The sequence below is a fragment of the Echinops telfairi genome, unplaced genomic scaffold, assembly GCF_000313985.2.
Source record: "Echinops telfairi isolate 266 unplaced genomic scaffold, ASM31398v2 ScPeMD7_27;HRSCAF=92, whole genome shotgun sequence".
NCBI classification, from domain to species: Eukaryota; Metazoa; Chordata; class Mammalia; order Afrosoricida; family Tenrecidae; genus Echinops; species Echinops telfairi.
In genome coordinates, this window is record NW_022103924.1 from 3,351,771 (window position 1) to 3,358,955 (window position 7,185).

Genomic DNA, 7,185 nt, shown 5'->3' on the forward strand with positions numbered 1-7,185 from the left:
GAGGGAATTTGATGGGACTTGTGGGAATTAGAGCCAGGAAGGCAGCTTAGGGATGGTGAAGGAGCTGGAGTCCGAGGAGATGGCCCTTATTGAGTGGGCTCCAGCTCCCAGGCCCCCTGCCCCCTCTCCCACCCACTGAGCGGCTGGTGGGTGTGAATTGCTGACCTTGGGGTTTGCAGCCCCACAGGAACCCCGCCAGGGCTCCGTCCATCTCCATGATTTGCCCATTCCAGACATTGCATATGCACGCATACCTCGCTTGTCCTTTTTTAAAAAGAAAAACAAACTGAAGGTTTGTGGCAGCTGTGTGTCAAGCAAGTCTACTGGCGTCAATTTTCCCCCAACTGCGTGTGCCCACTTCCTGTCTCTGTGCCTCATCCTGGTCACTCCCTCAATGTTTTACACCTGTGATCAAACTGTCACACTCAATCAAGGACAGGCATGTGCACATGGCTCTTCTGAGCACTCGCTTCACGGCACTTTTGGCTTGGTGGCAGTGGGCTACGCCTTGAACAGCCGACCAGCAGGTGGGTCAGCATTGGGAACCCACCAGGTGGCCACTCCTCAGGAGAACAGGCTTGTCCACGTCCGTCAAGATGGACAGTCTCGGGAACCCACAGGGACAGCTCTGCTCTGCCCTAGAGGATCCTTGTGCGTCAAAACCTGCCATAGCTCCTGTCATGGGGCATCAGGTTTTTTCTTAAGGCTTTTATTGTGATTTGGACAAATGTCTACTGTGCGAATCTGTTTTCCCCACAGCAATGCAGACCCATTTGGTCTCATGTCATTGATTGCTGTCCCCCAGCGAGCCATTATGCATCCCACTCCCATTTCTACTCTTTCTCCTCTCCTCATCTTCCCTGCGCCCCAACTCTCTCACCAGGCGAGTACTGGCCTTTGAGTTTCCAGGGGTTGATAGTGTGCTTTATGGGTACCAGTATGTAAGCCACGCGTTCAGTAGGTAATTCGCGCCAACCATGAGAACGGTCTCAGAAACTCATGGGCTGTTGGTTCTACTGTGCCCTACACGGTCGCTATGAGTCGGCATCGACTCGAGGGCAGTGGGGCATTTTGTTTGTTTGTTTTTCAGTGGGCAAGGTCAGCAGTTCAAACCCCCCTGCCACTCTGCATGAGAAGGAGGAAGCTCTCTCCTTCCGTAAAAGACTTACAGCCTCAGAAACCCCACAGGGGCAGTTCTCCTCGGTCCTGTGGTCTCACAATGAGTCAGAATCGACTTGGCGGCAGCAAGTATGGCTTGGTGAGCTGAGGCCAGACAGGACCCGGGGCACTGCACTTTCCACTGTCTCAAAGCAGTGTGGGTGGGTGTCTTGTCTGTGAGCCCCCTGAGGGCTGAGATGCCATCTGCTTTGCCCACCGTCATAACCATAGTATTGAGTGCCAGTGCGAGATGTCTGAGGATGGGAAGGGGGTCACTCCAGCAGCCGCTGTGTCTGCTTGGGCTTGGGGTGCTCCATCCCCCCACACAGCGTACTGGCTGGCCCTGGAGGAGGTGGAAGGCTGGGGCAGGCAGGCGGGCGGGGCTAGCCTCTGGGGGCCGGGCTGGCTGCTGCCCATCACCCTCTCTGCTCTCTCCTCCCAGAAGAAACAAAAAGAAAAAAGAAAAAAAAAATTGATCCAGATTTTCTGTGATAACAGAGAGCACTTGATTTTTTTTTTCTAATTTGAAAAAACAACAACACAGTATATGGTTTATGTAGGTATTGGGTGAGCGAAGCCTCTCCTCTGACACATTCCCCATTGGGCACATCCTGCCTCAGAATCTATGATTCATTCATTCTTGCAAAGAATTTAATTCCACATTCTGATTTTTAAAAACCATTTTTTTAGCATGTGATTCAGGTACTATACAATTGAATTGTTTGAATAAATTACGAAGAGTTGTGTAGTCATCATCGTAATCCATTTTAGGACATTTTCTTCATTTTGTACTCATGATTATTGGCTTCCTATTTCCCCCAATGTCCCCTGTCTTAATCCTGAGGAACTATGAATGCTATCAACTCCCCCTTCCCCTCCATCTTCCCCCCCACTCACTTCCCATACCCTCAGGGAACCATTACTCCTGCCACTGTCTGACAGGTCATCTATCTTGTCTACCATGAACCGAGCTCTCTTAAATATACAAATGAGCAAACACAAATCTAGCATGATTAATGAGGTATAACACATAAAGACCTTAATAGTAAGGGGAGGAAATCTTAAAGGACTAGAGGATAGCTATGTGGTGCATCAGTGGTATACTGCACCCCGGATTTGTCATCCATGTGTTGTCCTTCCGAGAGGGACTATTCAGTTGTCTTGCTAGTGGACTTTAGGTCTCCATTGTATCCACTCCCATTCCTATTGATTTGGTTGCGTGTACTTTGAACTTTTGATACCTCTTCCCATCACTTCCTGATCACACAGGCTGGTGTGCTTCTTCCATGTGGGCTTTGTTGCTTCATTGCTAGATGGCCACTTGTTTAACAACAAGCCTTCAAGATCCCAGATGCTATATCATTTTGATATGGCTGGACACCATCAGCTTTCTTCACCACATTTATTTGCTTATGCACTCATTTTGTCTTCAGCGATCATGTCAGGAAGGTATTGTACAAAGCCACATTATTAGAACAAACTGTTTTTTTTACTAAAGTAAGATTTAAGTAGAGCCCCAAAGTCCATCTGCTTCCTTGTTGCATTTGCATATATATACATACATAAACAAATACACATATCTATATATTTATATACATATTTTTCTTTCCTCTTTCCCCTTCCTACCCCACTATCATATTTATCATCCTTCACCGATTAGTAATTCCTTTCAGATACAATTGATTGATCAAACATGACCAGAAAAGCTACACACACCTCACCGTCAATTTTTCAACACTTACTGTTCCCCCTGTATCCATCATTATTGGCTCACCTCTCACCTCACCTCCCATGACCCCCAGGAAACATCGGTGCAGTCGCTGTCTCTGGAAGATTGCCCCCCTTTAGACATTAATTGTGGTCCTCTTGTGAGTAAGCCCCAACCAGTTCAGATGGGGTACCAAGTGCTGCTCCCTGAGTTAGAAATCTGCTATTGGGATTCTTTTGAGACTTCGTGGCTGTGCTCCCATCACTGATCTGTTACACTCCCTTCTTGATTTGCCCCCATGTGGGCGGAGGGCCAAATATCTTTACCTACTATTTAGTTTTTGGTGAAAATGGGGCAAGTACCTGCTTCACCAAGTTGAGTATGTTTGAGAAACAAAATACAATTCTCTAAATGGTAGTCCCACCAAATATCTGAATTGAAAGATGTGAGCTACTTCACTTAGTTACAAAATTACACTAAAACTCAATATTCCCTGCCATTGAATCAATGCTGACTCATAGCAACCCCCTGTGGATTTCTGTGACTGTAACTTTTTACGGGAGTAGAAAGGCCACTCTTAATCCTATGGAGCTGCTGGTGGTTGTGAACTGCTGACCATGTGGACTGAAGCCCAATGCATAATTAATACAACACCAGGGCTTCAAAATTAAACTAAGAAATACATAAGTTTTATTCTCAACCCAGTAAAGCATAATAGTTTTGTTCTCATTTTCACTGTTTGGAAATGTTTACAGTTTTCTTAACTTAAGAGCTGTGATTCAGAGCACATTCTAACTTGTCCTGCAGAATGTCACTCATACGCTATGACCCTGGTATGAATTGCCTGGGCTACATTATGGCTGTTCAAAGGGACAAGGCAATTAGAGTCTCTGACTCTAAAGAGCTTTCACTGAAGTAAACACTTTTCTAATGATGCACACTGTCATGTTACATGTGTCCCAGAGAAAGACAAAGTGTGATGAAAGCAAGTCAAGAGATATCAGTGCTATTTCAGCGAAGGTGGGATCTCTTCAGCATCTAGGCTTCCCCTGTGAACTCTAGAGCTTCCTTTTTCAGGGCTTGCTGGCTCTGTGACAGAGGCTCTAACCAGTCTCCAGGGGGATTCCACTTGCCCTTGAATACTAGGCAATAACCCTCCTCCAGGGGTTCCTTAATGTGACTAAAATTAGCTGCTGGCCTTGACTTTGAAAAAACTTCCCAAAATTCCAAAGAATAGGAGCACAGGGCTCCGGCATCTGGCTCATAAAGGAGAGCTGACTGACTGCTCTCCCTACAGAGCTCAGTCTCATCTCACTCGCCTTCTACCGTGAGCTGCCTGGGTGGGACAGCTTTCTGTCTGATCTGATGACTAAAGACTGGCCTTCGGATCAAATGACCTGGTTTTTAACTGCGTCCTTGGGCAAGTTGCTATCTATCTTTCTGACATCAGGCCTCATCTTTAAAATAAGGGTAATAATGTTAGCTGTCATAAGTACTAGAAATCAAGTAAAATATTTAACATCACTCCAGATTTATACCAACTGTCATTGAACTGGTTCCAGCTCATGGCAACCCATGTATGTCAGAGAACTGTTGCACTGAGCTTTTAAGGGCTGATTTTTCACAAATCTCCCTTCAGAGGCACCTCCAGATGGATTCAAGTCTTTGTCTATCGTCCCAGTGTTAAACACTTACACCACCCAGGACTCCCTCCCATGCTCGTGTCCATGCCACAGAGTAAGTTCCAACTCATAGCAGCCCCGTAGGACAGGGTAAAACTGTCTCATACGGTAAAAAAGGCTGTAATCTTCACATCCATTTTACTTGCCCTTGGCATAATGATTGCCTTATAGCAGTGGTTCTCAACCTTCCTAATGCCACAACCCTTTAATACAGTTCCTCATGTTGTGGTGACCATAAAATTATTTTTGTTGCTACTTCATAACTATAATTTTGCTACTGTTATGAGTCAGGCAACCCCTGTGCAAGGGTTGTTCAACCCTCAAAGGGGCCATGACTTACAGGTTGAGAACGACTGCCTTGTAGGAAAGTTTAGTAACCATGCTACCAATGAGGGACTAAATGACTGACCACCAGCTCTGTGTCAGTTTGTGTAATAAAGGAACAAGGCATGGAAATCACAACATAAAACACTAATGCCAGAAGAGAGACCCTCAGTCGTAGTACCCAAAGTGTGGCAGGTAGTGAGGGAAAGGTGTCTTTCCTGGTATGGCAAGGTTGTTAGGATGATTGAGGATCAGGCAGGGCAGGTAAGATCAGAAACAGGTTCAGGGGAGGGCCATCCCTTCCCTCCTTTTCTCCTGCATTCTGCTGGCTGTTGGGACAGTCCTTCCACTTGCCTCAGCTTCTTCTTGATGCCTGTTTTATGCTCAATTTTATGTAGGGCTAGGTCTGCAGGAGTGATGCTGAGGGGAAGAAAAAAATAGAGAAGGAGAAGCCACTAAAAATTATTCCCTGTATTTCCTGCTTTATTCCTTTCCTGCCCTGGCCTGTTTCCTGGACCTCTTGCCCACAGCAAAGTGACTCAGGCTTGGGTCCCATAGCCCCTGTGCTGGTGAGAGTCTTACTGTGGGGGAGAAGTTATGGCGATGGAACAGGCAGGAGAGGCTTGTTAAACATGCGAAACCTTTGTGTCCTCGGCTTTAGTGTTCTTATTTATCACAGTTAACACATTAGCTGACCTTGCAAGGCCCCTGCTGTCTGTGGGGGTCCTTGAAAAAGCAGGGAGAGCAAAGGAGGGCTTCAGGGACAGCACTCCTGCCCTCTTGGAGCCCCTAAGTTCCACCATATCCTCCTCATGCTTCTTCCCAGAGGACAAGAGAACCCCGAACTCACTGACAGCCTCGAAATAGATTGTCACCTAGTAATGTAGCTGCACAGAATGGTAACAGCCCGCTTTATATGAAAATGTCATGAAATATGTTTTTATCCAGTTTCAAACAGCTGTAAAAATGTAATCATTAAACATTTACTGTATTCCAAGTACTGTGCAAATCACTGTATGTGATTTGTCTTTGACATTTGCAGCAGCACTCTGAAGGAGATTTGCCCATTTTATAGATGAGAAAACAGGCCTAAACACTAAGCAACATTCCCACATCATGCAGGTAGTAGGTGGAGGTGCTGGATTTAACCTCAGATCTGACACCTTTATTTATTTATTTATTATTTTATTCTAAAACCATTTTATTGGGGGCTCATACAGCTCTTATCACAATCCATACATCCTTTTTTTTTTTGAGACTCAGATTGGTTTATTGACAATGCCCCATGCTGTCCTCTGCTCTCAGAACAGCTCTCAGGATCAAAAGAACCCAACCCAAGTCCCTGAGGCTGGCGTCTTAGCATGGCTCCCCTCCCTGAGGGAGGGCAGAGCAAGAACCCCTGCCTGATCCCATCAGGCCACCTTTGGGATGGGGAGATGCCTGAGCATCACACAGCGCCACCCTCTCCGCAGCCGCAACTGCAGGGGTCACCTTACTGGGGTGCAGAGATGGTGTGGCCCTGCCTATCCTGAGGCCACCTTATAACAGTCACCCCAGGGAGGACAGTAATCAGACCCAGATACACACTTTTGCTCCCCCTCCTTCAAACTGGCCCCACCACTCCCTGAGATCCAGGCCATGGCAAAGGGGCTGGCAAGGAGGGAATGGGGAGGGGGAAGGGCCAGGTTCCCCCTGTTCTGTTCCCTTGGTCTCTGAGGGGCTGGCTATATCTTTCTACTTGAGCCCTTGGTATCAGCTCCTCTTTCTTTTCCCCTTCCCTCATGAACCCTTGATAATTTATAAATTATTATTATTCTTCATGTCTTATACTGACTGATGTCTCCCTTTACCTACTTGTCTGTTGTCCGTAACCCTGGGAAGGGGTTATTTGTAGATCATTGTGATCAGTTTTGCCTTTCTCCCTCCACCTTCCCCTTCCCCTCCTGTTATTACTATTCTCACTATTGGTCCTGAGGGGTTTATCTGTCCTGGATTCATTGTGTTTCCAGCTCTTATCTGTACCTATGTACATGCTCTGATCTAGCAGGATTTGTAAGGTAGAATTGGGGTCATGATAGTGGGTAGGAGGAAGCATTAAAGAACTAGAGGAAAATTGTATGTTTCATTGGTGCTACACTGCACCCTGACTGACTTGTCTCTTCCTTGTGACCCTTCTGTAAGGGGATGTCCAATTGTCTACAGATGGGCTTTGGGGCTCCACTCTGCATTCCTCCTCATTCATATTGACATCAGTTTTTTTTCTGGGTCTTTGATGCCTGATATCTGATCCCATCGACACCTCATTATCACACA

The 7,185-nt window shown here is 46.4% G+C and overlaps 1 protein-coding gene and 1 pseudogene across 2 annotated transcripts in view; one reads left to right on the plus strand and one right to left on the minus strand.

Moving 5' to 3' along the window:
* LOC105979714 overlaps window positions 1-4,929 on the minus strand; it is a 38,493-nt pseudogene extending 33,564 nt beyond the window's left edge.
* Window positions 1-7,185, plus strand: part of FANCC (FA complementation group C) — a 368,220-nt gene that overhangs the window by 303,371 nt on the left and 57,664 nt on the right. The window lies entirely within an intron of this gene.